The sequence below is a fragment of the Hippocampus guttulatus genome, chromosome 18 (assembly GCF_054856545.1).
Source record: "Hippocampus guttulatus isolate MCC_2025c chromosome 18, RoL_Hgut_1.0, whole genome shotgun sequence".
NCBI lineage: Eukaryota > Metazoa > Chordata > Actinopteri > Syngnathiformes > Syngnathidae > Hippocampus > Hippocampus guttulatus.
Window position 1 is genome coordinate 3,918,815 of NC_141278.1, and position 19,665 is coordinate 3,938,479.

The following is a 19,665-nucleotide window of genomic DNA, read 5'->3' on the forward strand; positions in this document are numbered from 1 at the left end:
CTCCACCAAGGCCGTGTGACTCACTGGATTAATATAAAAGTACGACGTTGCACGCGGGTCCCGTAGTTGTCAGGAATGCACATGACAAGCCACACATGGCAAGCTTTTTTTTTTTTTTTTTTTAAGCCTTGGCTCCATCTGTTGGATCGGGTGAGTAACTGACCCACTTGGTGCCGATGCCAGTCGACGATACCCCATTTCCGAATGTTTGCACCAGGATACTTCCAGGTGGCAGAACGCGAGTGGTTACCATCGATCAGAACTAAAACAATTACTAAAACAGTTCATAATTACAGTAAATATATTTGTGGGACAACCCTGGCCACGCCCAATTTACAGATGGCTAACGGCTTAAAAATATATCGCTAAAGTTTATCTGAAAACATTTCCTACTCTAATAACCAAGTAGACATGCGCATTATTTCATAATTAAATCCATTCCCGGGTCTCTTAATAACATTTGTGACACTCTATTATTAAAATACCGCAAGGATCAATCATTTGTGAAATCTGTTGGAATATCTTTATTTGCATCACTGTGACGCATATATATATATTTTTTCCTAGGACATGTACAGTAGTTGATTCTGATATTCATGTGTCAAATGCCAACACTTTTTGAGACACCCTAACATGATTTTTGTTGGTTTGTTCCTGTTATTTTTATTGCCACTTTGAAGACTGGCCAAAATGCCCCACGCTCAAAAGCATCTGGTTCCCTCAAGGTGGCTCTTTATTTTTCCCAAGAATCATCGCCAAAATCAAAATCATATAGCACGACATACATGATTTGGATGGATTATATCCAGCTTTGTGAAAATATCACTTCATACATAAACCTTGTGATGATGCTTCAACACCTCCTTCCTGCATTCCCTTCTTTGTTTTTCTCTCGCCATCCCTCCCCTCCCAGCCTCTTTCGAACACTATCCGGCTCGAGCGCCAGCATATGTCTGCAATCATTTCCTTCTAGGCGCCCCCACCTGCCGCCCTCGTCCTTCCTCGCAGATTTCCTCCCCTTCCCCTCCCATGTACTCAGTTTCATCTCCCCGTGTCGGGACCAGAGTTACGACTGGTGCAGTTCTCAATCACGAGAGGCAAAACCCTGTCAGGGACGACTCAACCGAGGGGCGACCGTCGTCGGCACTCGCTTTTATCTGTCTCTTTCCTTTAACAAATTTGTTCCAGTTAATAAGTACTCCCAAATGACCCCCCCCCCCACCCCGCCCCACCTTCCTTAATTAAGCACAGGCAGCATGTTGGGAAATATGATAATTAATGATGAGATAAACTCTCTCCCAAGGCCCTGTCATAAAAGTGTGACACCATGTTTGGCAGTTTGAAATCACATTAAAACGCCAAAAGACACAAAATATTATTAGTATTATTCCCCCCGGTCATTTATTTGATCAGGCAGGAGAGAACATAATTCTGCATTCACACTTCGGAAACAGTCGCTAAACGGCGCCACATTATGTTTCGTGAAACAAGACATGCTTTCACGGGAGACAAAGTGCTTACCGCATTAGGGCTATGCTATACGCTATTCGACAAGGTTAGGAGTTAACTTGTTCAGCCAGCTGAATAATGAGTGACGCGGCTGGGCTGGACAGAAGTGGACAATCGTAAGCAAATAACAACTGTAAACATTGGAGAGGCTGCTGGCAATGATAGCCCCCAATCATTGAGAACAAAGATTTACATTTTAAGACAATGCACTACAGAATTTTGGCAAGTCAAAGTTTTTTTTTTTTTTAACATAGAACGAGAGACACACTTTGGGATAAAAACGACCATAATGTGAACAAAAGTTTACACTCGTACAAAAAAAAGTGCAGATAATCCACCTTGAAACACTCCGCCTCAGCCCCGCTGTGTATACTTTGTCACTGCCTGACACCAGTCAGCCATCACTTAAACAATACGTCACTTTCGCTGACACCACAATTATCATAAAAAAAAAAAACACAGCCAAGTGGCAGTAAACTATTTTTATCGAGCGAGGCGTCCGCACGACTTGATGATGACAACTACATCTTTCCTCACTCTCCTCAAATTAAATCCACACTGATGACTTTGATATCCACCAAGTGAGTGTTTACATCCCCGCGGACCGAGTGGAAAATAAATAAAACCAAACGATCACACCGGCAAACAAACTAAGCGAAAATCTGACATATTTACCATAACGGCTGTGGTGAACTTTGGTCCAAATGAAACGCATCCATAAAATAAAGTGTTTGTTGCGCGCTGCCGTTTGAAGCCAGATTTGTTTTTGCTCTTTAATGATTTCTCTCGTCTGATGATGATGGAAGCCGTGCTGACACCTTCTTTTGCTTCATCAAGTTCTGCTGCACAATTACATGAATTTACTTTCAATAAATTACCATCTTTGCATACATCAGTCAAATCACCCAGCTGAGGCCTTCGCAAACAATATGCATTATTAATTTCATTGTCAGTGTTTATTTGGTGAACTTGTACGCGACTTGGACAGCCCCGTTGCCTTGATGATGCATTAAAAAGCATCAGGGTCGGGCTTTTATCGGGGGATGACATGCTTCCGCGCATCACTCCGCACCCTGCTGAGGCCACGGGGCGAGGGGGGTGGGGGGGGGGACAAATGTGTAAAGCTCAATGAAAGGCCAATCAAATGGTCCAAAAACATGCATCACAAACTGTCCAAGCCGAAACAAGGCAATCGGGAAGATCATGCGCATCACTGCGATTCCCGGTGAGTGGCTGCTCGCGTTGATCGAGTACGCTGCCCGTAAATGACTTTTGCCTGCCGAAAGTGCTTAAGTGAAGAAGCGCATGCTACTCAGGAGAGGAAATAAAACAACGTTCGGTAGGAAAGGAGCAGTTTGTTGATAGCTGTGTTTTTTCCCCCCTCTCGGAAAACATCTCAGGAATTGAGCAGCATTTTGCACAAAAAAGTGATGCACTGTGACTAATGGACTATCTAATAGTCCCGAGAAAAACACATTACCGTAAAGTTTGGACTGTAAGTTGCAACTTCTTTCCCTCAGCTTTAAACGCTGCAACTTGAACCTTGATCTGGTTTATTTGCAGATTCTCCTGAACCTCAGAGCGCCATGTTCGTCTCTCCTTTTTAGCTCTCTCTTTATTGTCGACGGAATCCTTGCTCGAGTGTTAATCGGTCGCATTTTTCAATCAAATACTCCCATATTGACACGTTCAAATGGGTATTCAGATCTGCATCAAGTGCACACCCTCATGGGGAAAAGACTTATTTCGAATGTCATGGTTTTGTCTCGTCGTAATTATCAAGTGAGGCGCAAAGTGCTCCTCTTCAGGTTGACCGCAGTGATCGAGAATTAAAACCCAAAGTGAGCAACAGGAAAAGTTCAGGGACAAGAACATCGAAAACAGCCTCCCGAAGAGTGAAGCGTGCTAACGCCGGGAGCGACGCAGTTAGCGGAGACAAATCCGAGTGAGGAGGCGCCACGTGGCAGCCATCCGTATCGCCCCGAGGGCTCCCGGAGCGTGCCGCGGTGGCAGCTCTCATCTGCCATCCGGCGATCATCACATATGACAGATCGGAGGTGCGCACTCGCAGCTATGCCGTCAGTGAGGAGGCTGGAATTTTACATACAACAGAACAATAAGAAATACTTTGATGATGCGGATGAACAACTGAAGTACTGGCATGTAAGATCAGGAAAGAGTTTTCGCCGTCATCAAGCTTACACACAGAAATGGGGTGTAATCCTGTCTTTAAGACAACTACAAAATATCCCAGTTGGAAGAGGTTTTATTTCGAAAAGTACAGTATTTTCGGATACTTATCTATTACTCTAAGCTACTGTAACATAATGTGCAGTTTTAGCATCAATACTGTACTTATACTGAATTCAGAACACTAGAAAAATGGACTTCATGATTCAATTAAAATGTATTGCGCATGAGTTACTTGACCTTAAATGCCAATGCATTCAAGTTAAAGGGTTAAATTCAACTGAACTGGACTTAGGCAGTATTTTTTTTTAGTTTAAAAAAATAGTTAAAAAAAAAAGAAAACACTGTTCTAGAACACAAACTTGTTAAAGCTGGCGTCCGCAGATAACTGCAAGCGCTGCTGCTTTGGTTAGCGATAACACTACGGCACAACCACACCACCACCACAGGGGGACGACCAGAATGCTCATTGTAGTTCAAGATAACCTTCTGCACATAACAAAGATTTTTAATAATCTGCAGGAAGTCATTGGCAGAATGCAGTAAGAAAGACTTCACCAGTGATTATCGACATGCTTTGATAGTTGCTGCTGCTTTTGTTAGCAACAGCATTCCAGAGCGACAACAAAGTCCTCCCGAGCCCACTGGAATACAAATACTGTACTGTAAAAGACCCCCCCCCCCCCACACACACCTTGTGACACGCGTTAAGTCTCTCCGACTGTTTAAACCGCAGGTTTTTCTGTCTTGATTAGGACATTGCGAAGTGACCATGCAGTAGTGTGGTACTGCTGTTTTGATTAGCAGCATGATCAATAGCCTGGCAACGAATTGTCGGACAGCCCAAATTAGAGGAAATATTGAAAGTTTAGTTCATATTTGTTGTCTTTGTCATCACTTGCACTTTCAGAGGTCTGACATTTCACATTTGTGTGCAATGCAGCCTGGTTGTGATACATATTTGCAATCTCTTTGGACCACCTGCTGCTTCGAGGCCTCAGCTGGAGCTAACTCAACGCGAGGTTCCCATGTGGTCCATGTGATTGATTTTCTTTATGTTTCCATGTACTACGCGTCACACTTTCATTTTCCACACATGCTTGAGATGCCATCCGAAGGAAAAAAAAAACAAACAAAACAAACTCCACCCATCTCCCTGCCGGCCACCCCTCCATCACCCAGCCATCATTTCTTAGTGGCTCATTGCCCTTATGGTCTTTTTATGGTCCGTGGCAAGTCATCTGCGCATGTCTGTTCAAGAGAGAATAAGTCGATGTCTTTGTGGTGTGTGGAGAGGGAGGGGGCAGTTAAGGACTGCAATAAGTCCCCCCCCCCCCTCCCCCCAAAAAACATCATGTCAAACTGCTGCTTGATGACCTCGGCCGCTGAAGCTTGCAGGAGTCTGACTGGGCATCCCCATCTACTGAATGCTGATCTATATGAAAACGTGATAGCCGATTATATATGACACCCCCCCCCCCCCCCCCCCGGTCACCTCCCCTCAAAAGGCTTATTGAAGAAACTTTGAGAAGCAATTTTGGCAAACATCTGACGGACAGCTGGTTAAAAAAAAAAAATGACCACAAAGACCAACAGCCTATTCAAATATTTGGAATCCCATTGCCTGTTCTTTGGACGCTGTAAACAAACCGTTTGGCAGTCTCTTATTCAAAGTGTGCCTGCTAACGAACGAAGAGTTTTCCAGCAATAAAAATAGAAACAAACAGCTCACTGACACATCATCTCCAATGTAGACACCGCGCGTACTCTATTTGTCAGCAACTTCAGCACTAATAAGAATCCCTTCAACTCCCTAACAGCCTTTTGGATGGCTCCGATCACGGGATCTTACTCCGAAACCCCCTTCTTCGTCTCCGAGGACGTGCGCTGGCGCAAAGCGAGCAAAACATCCGACGGCATCCGGGTTGCTCTTGTTTTATAGAGGGTGATGGCTTGGCTGCTGAGATGCAGGACCCAATTGGGACCGGGCCAGTCAGATCTGGTCAGACACGGTACGACCAGATGAAACGGCGCGTCCGAGGTCTGACGGCGCAGGTTCGCCTTGAAAAAGACAACATGGCGTGAGGCCTGCCAAGACGCAACTACCCCTGGGTGCATTTAAACGAGCGTGAAAATTATTTATTCAGCATGTTTATGGTTTATATTTGACTTATTTTACCACCATTTTACAAAAATCAGATTGTAATCCCAAAGGTGGGAGCTTCATATCGCTGTGAAATTTCATGTCAGCGCCGATCACCTGTTAGAATGCTGAAAGTCTTGATTCAAGTTCTATTTCCCAAGCTTTTTGGATTCAGCAAATGTTTTTGGCATCACCAAAGTAAAAAGTTGGGGCTTGAACGGCTGCTATGAGAGTTGAGAAAACACAGCAGATTTCTTTAACGGATGCAGCTAGTTCAGGGCCAATTTTGCAGGGCCAGCGTCCCAGGGCCAATAAGGCACCGCGTTGGGTGACAACATCACTGAAAGACACCGGCCCAAGATGGCCAGTACAAATTTGTAGGGATGCACTAAAAAATTCAGTCGATTCGTCAAGTCCACACAACACCATCAATCAATGTATTAAAGTTCACCAAATGAATTATCATCAAACTAGAAGGTATGTTCTGTAAAGTACTACATCGTGATACTGTACTGAATTTTTAGACACAGTCTCAAAGCAAACCTAAGTGTCCACTATTAAGGGAGTAAATAACATATACAGAAATAGAACATATGCAAATAAGGGTGACTACAAGGCGACTTGGCGATGCAGCAGCGATTCATCACGGCGGGCTGAGGTTTGCTCTCCTTGCCGTCCTTAGATTCATCTAATGAAGCCCTCCGTATGCAAATGACATGCCCTTTTGCTTGATTTCTCCTCATCCGTGCACCGTTAAAGCGCGCGGTGGAAATATTGCAGCACGGCTGGGATAATGTATGTATGCAGGTCACAATGTATATTAAGTGTAACACCGGCTATTGCTGCTGGCTCCTGATTACTCGTACACGACTCTGTCGCATGCGGTGAGATGTTTGCATCTGTATTGTATGTATTTGTCTCAGAACTCGAAAACAGTTTGAAAACAGCCGTTGACCTTCTAAAGGGACACTTGAAAGGGGATTCGGGACACCATCAATCGGTGATTGGTCCGTAGCTGGTTTTGAACCTGCCTTTATAAAAATAAAACAAATATTACCCACACCACAGCTAAATTCCCAAATAGTTCAAAGTAGCCTCATTGGGAATGTGAAATTTGAGTATAAAATTCAAGCTTTGATTCAGAAAAAGTAACTTGACTCAATAGAGACTGAAATTGACTAAACAGGCCATGCATTCCAACCCGCCGTGTAAATCACCTGCGGCGTAAAATCAAACCAAACGATTTAATTGATGACACCATTTCTTTGGGGTGTTGCTGTTGAACTTCAGTCCTGGACTGTTGCTAGTTCGTGTACGTTTCAAACTGTTGAAATGCACCAAAACAAGCCTGTTCAATAGGCTGCGGTTTGTCGCATCATAAAAGTGAAACGACTAAAGTTGCTGTCGGAAAAATAAAAACAAAAAAACAAAACAAAACATGAAAGCCAAAACCCGGGAAGAAGAACTTGGGGAGACGTAATTGGAATAATGTGCATACGTACAGCATTACATGACTGTAGCCCAAGCGTGTATAATGAAGACAGAGCTGAACAGTTGGACAACATATTGCCAGACAGCAGCCATTAGCCAGAAAGCGGCAAAAGCACATCAGGGGAAAACTCAAGGAGATGGAGAGGCAACGAGGAACGGCAGGAGGAAGAGGGGAGTGTCGGGCCGAGCCCGGCGTCACAATAAGCGGGGCCGACAAGCCGCGAGCGCGCCCCGTGCTCCGACACTAATTGCCCGTGAAAGGTGACCCGCGGTGAGGCGGAGGCGCTCAGCTCCGATCGGCCTCGCCGCGCGACGTGCACGCTGATCGCACGCGACACCAGACAGCCGAGCCGTCACACCGGCCACCAGCGCCACCCGCTCGACAGCCGGAACCCATCCGGGGAGCGGGGAGGCGGGCCCACGCCGGGCAAGGAGAACGACCGACAGATGGAAAGTCAAAATGATTTTGCTTTGACTCTCTTACCTGACTTAAGTTTGGACTTGGAATGACGCGATGCCGCACTGCTTGGCCAGGACTATATTATGGAAGAGGTTTGGCTAGGAACAACAAAAGATGTCAACCGTCCTTGACCTCCCGAAATGGCACAACTCCCGACGATGCGGACGTCTAATAGATTTTTCTCGCTGTGACTTTCAACATCTTCCACAAAAACAAGCGGTGAGCTTTTGGTGTGGACAGTGACACAGACATGATAGATTTTGCTGTGAAAATAAACGGACAACAATGTGAAATTATATCCTGAAAATGCCCTAAAAATGCTACAATTGACCAAAGAAATGCTAGACTCCCCATAAAAATGAAACATTTTGCCATGACCTTGCGGTACTGCCACAACAATGCTTACATTTGCTATAAAAAGTTTGTCACAACAATTCCATGTTCTCCCAATGCAAAGTTTTGCCAATATTTTTTTTCATATTTTGCCAAGCAATACAATTTGCTCAAATAGTAATTTTGTCACGGCAATGACAATTTCCCTTGAAAATTACATTTTTACACAAATGTTATATTAAAAAAAGCAAATCAATCTGCAAATAGGTTATATTTTACATAAACCTCAACTAAATTCCCCAAAAACAAGTTCAACTCAACTCAACTGTATTTATAAAGCACTTTCAAACAGCCACTGCTGCATACAAAGTGCTGTACATGGAACAACTAACATATACAACAGTAAAGCAACAAATCGGTAACAACAACAAAGTTCAGACAATAACAACTTAAGTAGTCATTCAACTAGGAATTATTGTGGAACATGATCATTTGTTTTCTTTTCCATATTCACTCATTGCCTTCCATATATTAGTTATATTGCACCCAGAGTGAATTTAAAAAAAAAGATGGTATTTTCTTTCAAAGTTGGCACAATGGCAAGATGTTAAAAAAGCAAGAAAAATGCGCAATGACGGCGGGAATTGGGGGTTAAATATATTCAACAAAGAAGCAGGCGATAGCAAATGTGTCGAGGAATATCAAGCACCTGACATATCATTAAGTCATAATTTTAAAAAAAAGTAAAAAAATATGGAAATTATTTCAGCCATTGATGGACTATAAAGACAATCTTTGACACGCCTGAGACTTTTGCAGAAATACAAACGCGTTGTATGGTGAAAGCTACCTCACACACATACATCAACTTGTTGGCTGCCTTTTTATTGATTTTTTTGGGGGGGTCGGCGGGGGTCTTCTTTTAAGAGGTTGTGAACGTTGAAGGGGTGCAATGAGGCCTGGATCTTTTTACATGCTGGAGCCAGACAGCTGGAGCCCTGTGACAGACTCCCGGTGGGATGGTGGGGGTGGGTGGGGGGGAGGGAATCGAGTGGGATGCCGACGTACCCTCTTCCCAGAACATATTACAACGCGGTGGACATTAATAACCGCTACACTGTCATTGAAATCCGCCCCCCCCCACACACACACACACAAACACACACGCAGACACACGCTTCTTGAACACTGTGAGTGTGTGTATGCGTGTGTGTGTGTGTGTGTATATGGGTGGGTTGTTATTTAAAATCCGGTGCTGACAAAGTAAAATATGTATTACGCTAATGTATAAACAGTAAGTCTCAGGTGCCTGTGTGCATACTCTAACGACTAGAAAAGTGATTTTAGTTTGTGCTTAGCGCCACCCTTCGGCAATGAACGGTGTTGCACTTGACGACATAATTAACCGCCATTCATGTTGAGCTCCATGGGGATTGAGAACAATTTTTGTTGAGTGATTGAGGGATACAAACAGGCTAAAATATACATTTACATTTCAAAATAATGCGATAGTTAGAAAAATAGTAATGACTCAAAAAGACCTCTCCCTAGTAAAGTAAGAAAAAAAAAATGGACGACAGATATGAGAATTTACTCAGAGGAGAATTTGAAAGTAGCAAATACGTGCATTAAAAAAAATCTGGAAATTACTTTTTTTTTTAACCACATGCACAATTTCCAGACTATTTCTGATTAATCTTCAATGGAAAGGTTTACTTTCAAAAATAAGGACATTCTAATCAAACTCCAAACTTTTCAACGGCAATACAGATGCTGTCCAAACCTCAAGCAGCATTTTTTGTGCTTGAAAACCATCGACGACGAACTAGAAAATGTGTTTACTTCCTTCTTGCTGCTAACAAGCTTTCTAAAAAATAAGTCCTTCATCTGGCTCAGAGTGATCATAGTGTTGCTCTGTCGGCCTCTCCAATTAAGAACTCGGATGGCAAATGCGCTGGCGGTGTTTTCGAAGTTGAAAAGTTCCTAGGCACCCCTTGCTCCCGGGCTCCCTGGAGACCAGCCGCCCACCCACTCCCCCCACCAAAAGACATCCCTTTGCGCATTTCAGTAAGACGACAAAAAAGTGGCAAGTGATAGTGCAGTTTATGACGCTAACACGGCGCAATTAGCATGTGGCCGGCGTTAGCGGCCTCTCATCGGCGCCCCGAGGGCTTCTTCCTCGCTCTTTTAGCGGGCGCCTGACAGGCAACTGCTTGGCTTTCTAGTTAATTAAAGGAAAAAACATGGCCTTTGCTAAGCGCGCTGTCGCGCCCGGCCTGCATAATGGAACGTAATTAACTTTGCCCCGCGTCGTTACTTCACTTCAAAGGGTGGCTTCTGAGGCAGCCAGCGCCACGGCTCGTGTTTATGTAGAAGACGCGGACGTTATCGCTTCTGGTGCGACAGAGAGACCGATCCGTCGTGGATGCATCTGACGGTCGTCCCGAACTCGGACCTAAATACATTCAAGTTGGATGTCGACTGTGTACGAACATAGTAAATGCAAATTTGGGTTCACAGGCTGAAGTCTTGACTCGCGATTTGTTCGAAAACTGGCCGAGGCTTGCGGTACTTGTTTTAAACGTCCATGTTAAAGGATACCATCAATTTGTTCAGGGACTTTGGCTATTCAGGATTGATTATTATGATCATACTTGCAATCTTTTAGCAGTATGTCAAATGGTTGTCTATGGAAATCATAGAACATCCCTGTACGATCCAACCCCAACGGCTTACGGATCCAAACACGAGCCGAATGGCGGCCATCTGCAGTGGTGGCGGCGGGCACCTCAGGTCACACTTGAGTGCACGTGGAGCTAACTCGGCCAGGCGAATGCACACATTGGCCTTGTCGCGGTAGCTCCCTCCAAGATGAATTTCCATGGGTGCCAATTAGGCCGGAAGAAATGAGTGGCTGTTTGCGACATCGTGGTAAAGAGCTTCCCACATATCCCAATTCGAGAAGCTACCCTCAGTTTGGGTGTCCACGAGCCCTGGTGGACGGTAATGTGGCGGGGCGTGCCACATCGCAGCGTGTCAAGAGATGCACCTCCGCTGTGTCGCATGTGATTTACTGCAGGTCGGACCACCTCGCACCCCCCCCACCCCCCCGCCTCAAGCTGTGAGTGGATGCTTAGGTGAGAGGGTGGGGGTGCATATGCTCCGAGTTGAGATCCGCGTATAAACACTGTGTTTTCGATGTCTGTTTTTGCACACGGAGTTTCTGCCTAATAGCGCTTGTAAAAATAACAGCTCGGCCCCTTGTTATTGCTGCTGAGATGCGGCGCTGCCAAGAAAGCCGAGTTTGATGTCTGAGGCTGGCAGGCCACACTGTGGGCTCCGACGACACCCACCTACCCAATACAAGCCTACAGGGTGGAGGGTGGGACAAGTGAGCCCTAGCATATGGACCCTACATAAACACACTCACTATTAAATCCATGAAGCCCGTTTCTTTAAAGTTGCTACGGATGCACAGCTCCAGAGGCAATTCTGTAAGCGCCCTCGGTTGCGTTTGTCACAGCCGATCGAAATGACGTTGGCCCGGCACAATTTTTTCAGCTGGCGAGCATAAAAGTGGGTCATGAGATCTCGCGAAATAAAAGGAAAATGTTGATTCAACCAGGACGTCAACTCGCAGACAAGGTCGCGCTGGATTACGTGGTTTGCAACCTTTTGGCGACGCCGGTCGCTGACTGAAATCGTACACATTTATGCTAACATTAGGAAATACACCCATTTAGGTTTAGGTTAGAGAGGAGAGCACAATTGAGCAAGGACAGAGAGTAAGTGCATAAATGTTCTATTTGTATTTATTTATTTTTTGTTCAAGGGATAATTTTATAATAATAATAATAATGCATTTTATTTAAAAGCGCCTTTCATGCCACCCAAGGACACTGTACAGACAATAAGAAAATACAATGTAAAAATTAGTAAACGAGATATTATATAAAAACAGGACATAAAATCATAAAATCATAAAAACATAGGAAATGGAAGAGCTATGTGTTGTAGGCAATCCTGAACAGGTGTGTTTTTAGACGGGACTTGAAAGTGGAAAGAGGTGTGCAGTTTTGGAGGTCCGGAGGTAGGTTGTTCCAGAGCTTTGGAGCAGCGTGACTGAAGGCTCTGGCTCCCATGGTTGTTGAAGGTTGTCCACAAATTTAGTCACATTATAACATAGCAACATGTTTGGGGCACATTTTGAATCTCCCCCCCCCCCCCCCCCCCAACAGTTAAAATCCACAAATAAGTGGAGTACCCCAAAAAGGATTTGTGATTTCCTATGGATGCCACAAAAATATCAGCAAAGGAACATTTGCGTCTAAACAAAGTTCCTTACCTCACTTCAAATTGTTTTCTTGGCACCAAGATGCCACCTATTGGCGCACAAAAACAGTGCATGTGGCAATGCCAAAGAAATCATGTCTTCATGTAAATTTTGTCGGAAATCGAAAGAAAAATGTGTCATGACTACAATGGGCAGCGGAGGCGCCGTTGATTCTGCCTAGACTGTTTTGTAGTCGAAAGAAGGACAAAATGACATCAACTATGCGTCTGATTTTGTACTAATTATCGTGCTTTCAATAAAATATTAAACACGTCCAGTCAATTATAAAGAAAAAGGCCACTCCATTGTTTTATGCGACGGTGTGAGATGTCATCAAATGGCAGCCTGTTGGAAAGGTAACAAGACAAACGAAACAACCTCTGTTTTCAATTTTCTTTCGAAAACTTCTGAGGTATCTGACATCGTTTGAAAAGAAGAAGGGAGGAAAAAAAGGAAATCATCCAATTTGCAAAAAAGAAAGTGAGAAAAAAATTGAAGCCCCTCCCCACCCACAATTATGAGTAATTACTACTTTGGCTCTCAACATGGTGGAATGATTTGGTGCCTTTCACGGGGTCGTCTGGTTTAGCTCAACACAGACGTGAGAGTCTGCCTCGTGTTAGACTGCGGTGACGGCGGCGAAAGCCATCGTTTTGCGGAGATAAAAGCACCCCCCCCCCCAAAAAAAAGACGTGGTGGTTGAGCGGGATGTGCGGGCGAGAAATCACAGATGCCGGTTTGGAGATGAAGAGCAGGTATTCGCTCACAGGAATGAAATGAATAGAATGGAGGGTGGCAGACTTTTCACATTTTTTTTTTTTTAATTAATGAAGCCCACCGACAGACGTCTCGTGTGCAGAGTGGAAACAAGTGCTTTTACTAAAGTCTGCAATTATTCAGTCGAGTGTTACACACACTAAAAACATGCAGCCTTGTCTGGATCGAACATGTCTACAAGCTCCAGACAAGTTAGCGTGTGACTCGCTCGTTAGCAGCCGAGTGAAACTTTTCAATCCAAATGTCCCGGAATAATTGGAAATTTGAGCAAACATTTTTAAAAACGACTTAACTGTGATTTTAGACCGCAAACCCTTTTCTAGCTAGCTAGATAGTTTAGCGAGCTAGCTAGCTACTATACCGGATGTAGAGACATTTTGGAGTGTCACGGCCAACTGTACCAGAACTATCACAGAGAAACACACGCGGACACGCACACAAATATTCCATCTAACTTGCGCTGCCGCTTGTTTGATGGATCCCACTCACACATGACAACGCATTGATTTTGCCGTCTGTCTCTGAACTCCGGCATGGAGAAATCCATTAAGGCTTTCCAGCGAGTGACTGACAGGCCTTGACGGGCCGGCGCTCTCGGGCCCGCCCGCCTCACTGATTGGCAGCTCGACACTTAAACAAGCCCCTGTGCCCGCCGTAATAGTTTAAAACACTTTCAATTACCCGAGTCAAACAAATCCCAGGACGCGAGCGATACGACACCGCCCGCCGATGGTTTGCAACGTCTCGCTCTCGACATCCAAACAGGGTGGCGTAGGATGGAGCAAAAGACGATGATAGCTGCTCACGTCTCGAAACAATGACGCGGCGGGGGGTGAGTTGGCTGGGGGAAGAAGTGCATTTTGTGTTCACAAATAATGTCGTGTGTACAATTAGGGCAGTTATTTTATCCATCCATCCATTTTCCGAACCGCTTGATCCTCACTAGGGTCGCGGGGGGTGCTGGAGCCTATCCCAGCCGTCTTCGGGCAGTAGGCGGGGGACACCCTGAATCAGTTGCCAGCCAATCGCAGGGCACACAGAGACGAACAACCATCCAAGCCCACACTCACACCTAGGGACAATTTAGAGCGTCCAATCAACCTGCTATGCATGTTTTTGGAATGTGGGAGGAAACCGGAGCACCCGGAGAAAACCCACGCAGGCCCGGGGAGAACATGCAAACTCCACACAGGGAGGCCGGAGCTGGAATCGAACCCGGTACCTCTGCACTGTGAAGCCATGAAGACTTAGACTGACTACGCAGCTGTATTTTAATGGTGGTCATTTTTATATATATTTTTTGTTTGTTTTAATTTTTTTTTAGGTGGTACTTTGTGTAAAAGGTTTGAGAACGACTGATTTAAAATATCAGAGAGGATATCTTGTAAAAATGAAGTATGGCATTCTTCTTATTGCTTATGCGGGTCAATACGAGCAGGCGCCACATTGGGCCGCGTCATGTAAAGTGACCCCCCACGCCCACTCCCGCTCCTGCAAAGCCATTGATTTGTGTCCCGGTGAGGACGCGACGGCCATTTAATCAAACATGGTTGCCGCGTCATGTCGGACACGGATGAGCTTCTCTCGCACATCGATTGGTCACGCCGACCGGCTACAAGGCCGAAGGGGCACTGCGTGCACACATGCGGACAAGTAGCATGAGCCCAATAGTGCAATTTGCTCAATAGCCTTCATTTTGCTCATTAGTATTAGAAAAATAAACATGGTCGGTCGGATCACCACTCGAGCTATCAGGAAACTGTCCAAGACAGGCCACAGAGACACAGAATTCATACAGATTTAAGCGCCCTCTTTAGGCCGTACTTAGAATTGCATATTCAGTCCAGCACTGTACTGCAGTACAGTCAGATTTCTGTTCATACTTGCACACTGCAAAGTTTAAACTGTTGCTCCTTGACGGCAATGTGTGCCTTCGTCAAAAATGCCAACACCACAAAGGAGCATTAGGGCCACAGTAAAAAGACAATTCTACAGTAAGAAGAAGAGTAGAATTATGACAAATGAAGAGAGTCATTTTGATGAGTACTTTTCCATTTAAAAGGCTTGAGTTACAAAGAAATATTGGTGATTTTGTTGAAAAACAAAGGTTAAAATCACAAGAGTGCATTTCGATTTACGAAGGACAAGCTCCAAACGTTGAGAGAACAAATAAGTGACAGGGTGAGGGAAATTATTATTGAAAATATTTTCTTGAGATTAAAGTCACAATGAGTAACTACAGTATGCAGTATATATTCACATATTTTTCGATTTTATGAAAAAAAAATCTGATTATTTGGAGGTGAAGTCAAATTTAAGATGAAACTAAAAGGGTCAGGTGACAACACAGAATTTGAATCACAGCATGACAAAATTGCCACACAAATATAAAAACTCATTTTAACTTTATTTTAGAGAGTTAATATTGTTTTTCTTGAACTATTTCTTGTAAAATTATTACCCCCTCACACACAGACTTCATTTTGGTTAAATATTTTCTTTTAAATATGCCTGGGGGTCACCACAGACTGCATTAAATAAATATGAATCATAGAACACGTAGAAGCATCAAACACACGCAAGTTATGATGTGACAAAACAAATTCATAAAATTAAGTACACTTTTATAAACTATTGAACTGATTTATTATGGGGGGGCTAGCTTCAAAAAAGGTTTTCCTCTGGTTAAATATTTAAAGTTTATTCTTTGTCATTTTCCTTTATTTGTTTAATAAATTGTGTATTAATTATTTTATGTTGAGAGGGAAGAAATGTCATCTGCGCTGTATGTTACACATACGTACAGCACATTTGACAATAAAGTTGTATTCAATTCAAAGTACACACCCGAGCCATGCTGTTTCTAAATCCTATTTCCAGATCTCACGCTTTAAGAATGAAACATTTCTACATGATATTCCCTTGAATAAAAAAAGAAAAATTATTCTTACCTAGTCCTGTTGCACTTTGCGGCGTGGAGAGTCAACCACGGGAACCGGAGTTCTCCATTTGGATCTGTCAATTTAAAAATTTTAAACAGAATTATTAAGTAAAAATATGTACATGTAAAAACAACTTTAAAAATGCTTTTATTCATTGGAATAGACTTCATGTTTTTGTCATGTAACCGCCCCCCCCACTCCTCCCACACACACACACTGTGTTTTACTGCTTCACTGTCAGAGAATGACGTACCGTCTTGTATTGTTCTTTAGAGGTGTGCTGGCCCCATCTAGCGGCGTACTGCTACATTACACTCTGCACCGTTGAGAAACGGTTTTGTCCTGCAAGCACCAAGTCGAAAAAGACGTTATTTCGTGTATATATAATTTGCCGGTCGTAGTTTTGTGTTTTGTTGTGTGCACTGATTTTATGTTGTTACTTTAAATTGTATTTATCTTTTTTATTGTATGTCTGATGTGTACTTGTTTACTCTGTGTACGCTGTGTTTTCAGTTCAATTTTTGTTTAATACGGTGGGAAAACAAGAAAGTAATGCAAAAAAACATGTTTGATTGTAATTTTCTTTGACAAGTTTGGCAAGAACGGCGTCAAAAAACGAGAAACTACCTGTCCTACACAAGTACTGCAGCGACAAGAAACAAAAAAGCACTGCAACAGTTCAAAGTTTCTGGATTTCAATATGGGAATTAGAAATATCAACACACATTATACTGTATGAAATGCAATGAATGTGCAATTTTAAATAATGTATACAACTATTAATTAAAAAAATATATAGATATACAATTATTAATATTACCTGCTCATCCATGTACATTTGGCCCACAATTCCTAATATTCGGATGCATCAGCTTTCCTGTTAAAAAGTGGCATTTTAACTAAAATGAGCCGCAAGAATTCGTTCTACAACACAAAACAGTATCGGGGCATAACATTCAACAACGCCGTTCTTAGTTGAAACACAATGTTGGTTACGTTTGCAGCCTCGAACACAGAACAAGATACCCGTCGCACATAAAATTAGCAGAATTTAGCAACACTTTGGAACACGACGAACAAGTTTCACTTCACCTTTGACCGACACAAAACCCGGGGCCTCTTAAAAAAGAGAAAATGAAATCTTCTCACCTTTCTTTAAACTTTGTTGGGAGACGTCGTCGACAAGAAAAGTTGGTCCCTTTCAAACACAGGAAGAGACATCTTCAACCAGCGTCGAGGATTGCTGGGATACCTTGTCGTCACGTCAAAATGACGACAGCAAATCCTGAATAACGTCGCTCTATTTTGGATATTCACAAATTCATGACTCTTTGTCATTGTCATAATCAAAGAAATGGATTGAGATTACTGTAATAATTTAAATGGAAGAAAAATGAAATAATGTCACAGCAATTAGACGAATGTTAAATTCGTCGATGCTTTTCACCGCGACATCAGTGTCACTCTCCTGCATGGGAAAAAGAAAACTTGTATTTTCGCTATGAAACTTTTTCCAACTAAACGTTTTAGGATTTAGGTTAAAAAGTCGAAAATCTGAAAAGTCACCGAAAGAAAAAACAAATACAAACAAACGATAAATAAATAAAATGTTGCATTTTAGGTGATAACATATCCATAAATAAACAGAACAGTCCAAAGTTTGAACTCAAGAGCAACTTTTTAAAGCAAGAACCAACCGTCCCAGAACACAATGAAAAAGACATGTTAATTACCAAAGCGCAGTAGTCTTTTTTTTTAATATTACATTGCATTGAAAATTTACATAATAGATTCAATACATTTTACAAATAATCTCATCATAAAAATAGATTTCTGTACAAAACATTTTGTTTAGTTAGGTATATATATATTTTTTTAAACCATAATTTCTTGTTTTTTTAATTCTCAAACAGGGATTACTTCCAGTGTCCGTCGAGGGGGGCGAAGAAGGTCTTTAGTCTTCCAATCAATCTTATTGCAGTCACCGGCAAAAGCTTGTGGCAGGGGTTGAAAATGCCTTTGAAAGTGGAATAAGGATGTGTAGAAGGCAGAGTCCCCAAAAATGTTTGATTTTTGGTAGGCACTGTGTCAGACTCGGTGTGAAAACTAAACGACTAAAACCACCACAACACAACAACAACGTACATACGACGACAATCACTCCAAACTGTCCAATTGAGCAGGGAAAAACTGAAACGCCAACAAAACTTCATTTGGGCAACATCCCCGCAAAAAAAAAGAAATAAAAATGGACGTGTGGATCACTTTAAAGTCGACAACTAAGAGGAACTGCAACACAGGGTAAAAAAAAATCTGACAGAAAAAATAAGGCTTGTGTTTCTTGAAATGCGCGGTTGGGGGGGGGGGGGGGGACAACAACAGAAACACAACAATGTATTCCAATGTATTAGAGGTCGTTAACAAAAGATCTGATAGTGAGGAAAAAAATAAAATAATCTCAAGTGAAACTCGACTCCTGGCCCAAGTTAAGTTCTCAAATTTGAACTCAATTTAAACAAACAGACCTGCACAAGAAGAAATGTTGGACTGACTGAGCTCGGAACTGAAATATCTCACGGGGAATTTTAACTTTTGCCCCCCCACCCTAAATTCTCCAGGGACTATTCATTGGATTGTATCAATAGTGCCTTTCACACAAATTTCCCAGCAGAGAAGAATATGGCGGTTGAGCCGTCATTTATCCACCAAAACACGGCCTAGCCATTTCCGAAATGCGTGCTCATTCAGCCAGTGCGGCTTTTTTTTTTTTTTTTTTAAGATAATTACAGTAGATGCGTGCTGATATCTGGGCCACAGTGAAAAGGAGAGCAACAAGCTATCTTTTTGGCCATTGTGAAAGGGGCTCATATAACCTGAATCCTCCGCACATGTCATGCTTTTTGCAGCAAATTCCAGCAAGTACCTCGCATCCTGAACGCTACAGGAGTCAGACCACAAAGAGGCGTAACACAAAAAAAGTGGTCTGTCGGATCATCCGCCCCCCCCCCCCACCCCAAATCCAATGCTATAATCTGCTGCTAGAATTTACCTTTGCCCTTGCCCAATGGCAAATATATACTGAAGCACAAAAACAGTGTTCACGCAGACGCTGCGCCTTTTTTCATTGAGATAATTAGATACAGGGTGACGTCTGTGCGACAGTGACAAATGTTTTTAATGCAAAAGAGCATGGGCAGTGAGTCTGGGTGGTAAAAAGCCATCTTTGAAGGCCAGTGTGAAAATGGTAAACAAAAACCGTCGCACCTCACCACAAGCAGACCACAAAAAGCGATGAAAGTGTACGACTTCACATTCTACGAAGGAAGAAAAAATTAAAAAGAAATAAATGAGAAAGGGACAAATATGTGGTCAACCGCATATCGCCCCCCCAACAACGAAAAACAACAAAAAACACGTGATGATCTGCTGCTATGGTCCGTCCTGGCCTCGCGCCCGTGGCAAATACGAGCACAAAAATATAGGTGGT

At 43.1% G+C, this 19,665-nt stretch overlaps 1 long non-coding RNA gene across 1 annotated transcript in view; it reads right to left on the reverse strand.

Moving 5' to 3' along the window:
- The window catches only part of LOC147190680 (uncharacterized), a 61,183-nt gene extending 43,746 nt beyond the window's left edge, over positions 1-17,437 (reverse strand). The window contains exons 1-4 of the long non-coding RNA XR_015103788.1: positions 17,328-17,437; positions 16,999-17,055; positions 16,432-16,520; positions 16,188-16,251 (exon numbers count right to left, since the gene is read on the reverse strand). This is a non-coding gene — a long non-coding RNA (uncharacterized LOC147190680). The remainder of the gene's footprint in view (positions 1-16,187; positions 16,252-16,431; positions 16,521-16,998; positions 17,056-17,327) is intronic.
- Between the last annotated feature and the right edge of the window lie 2,228 nt (positions 17,438-19,665).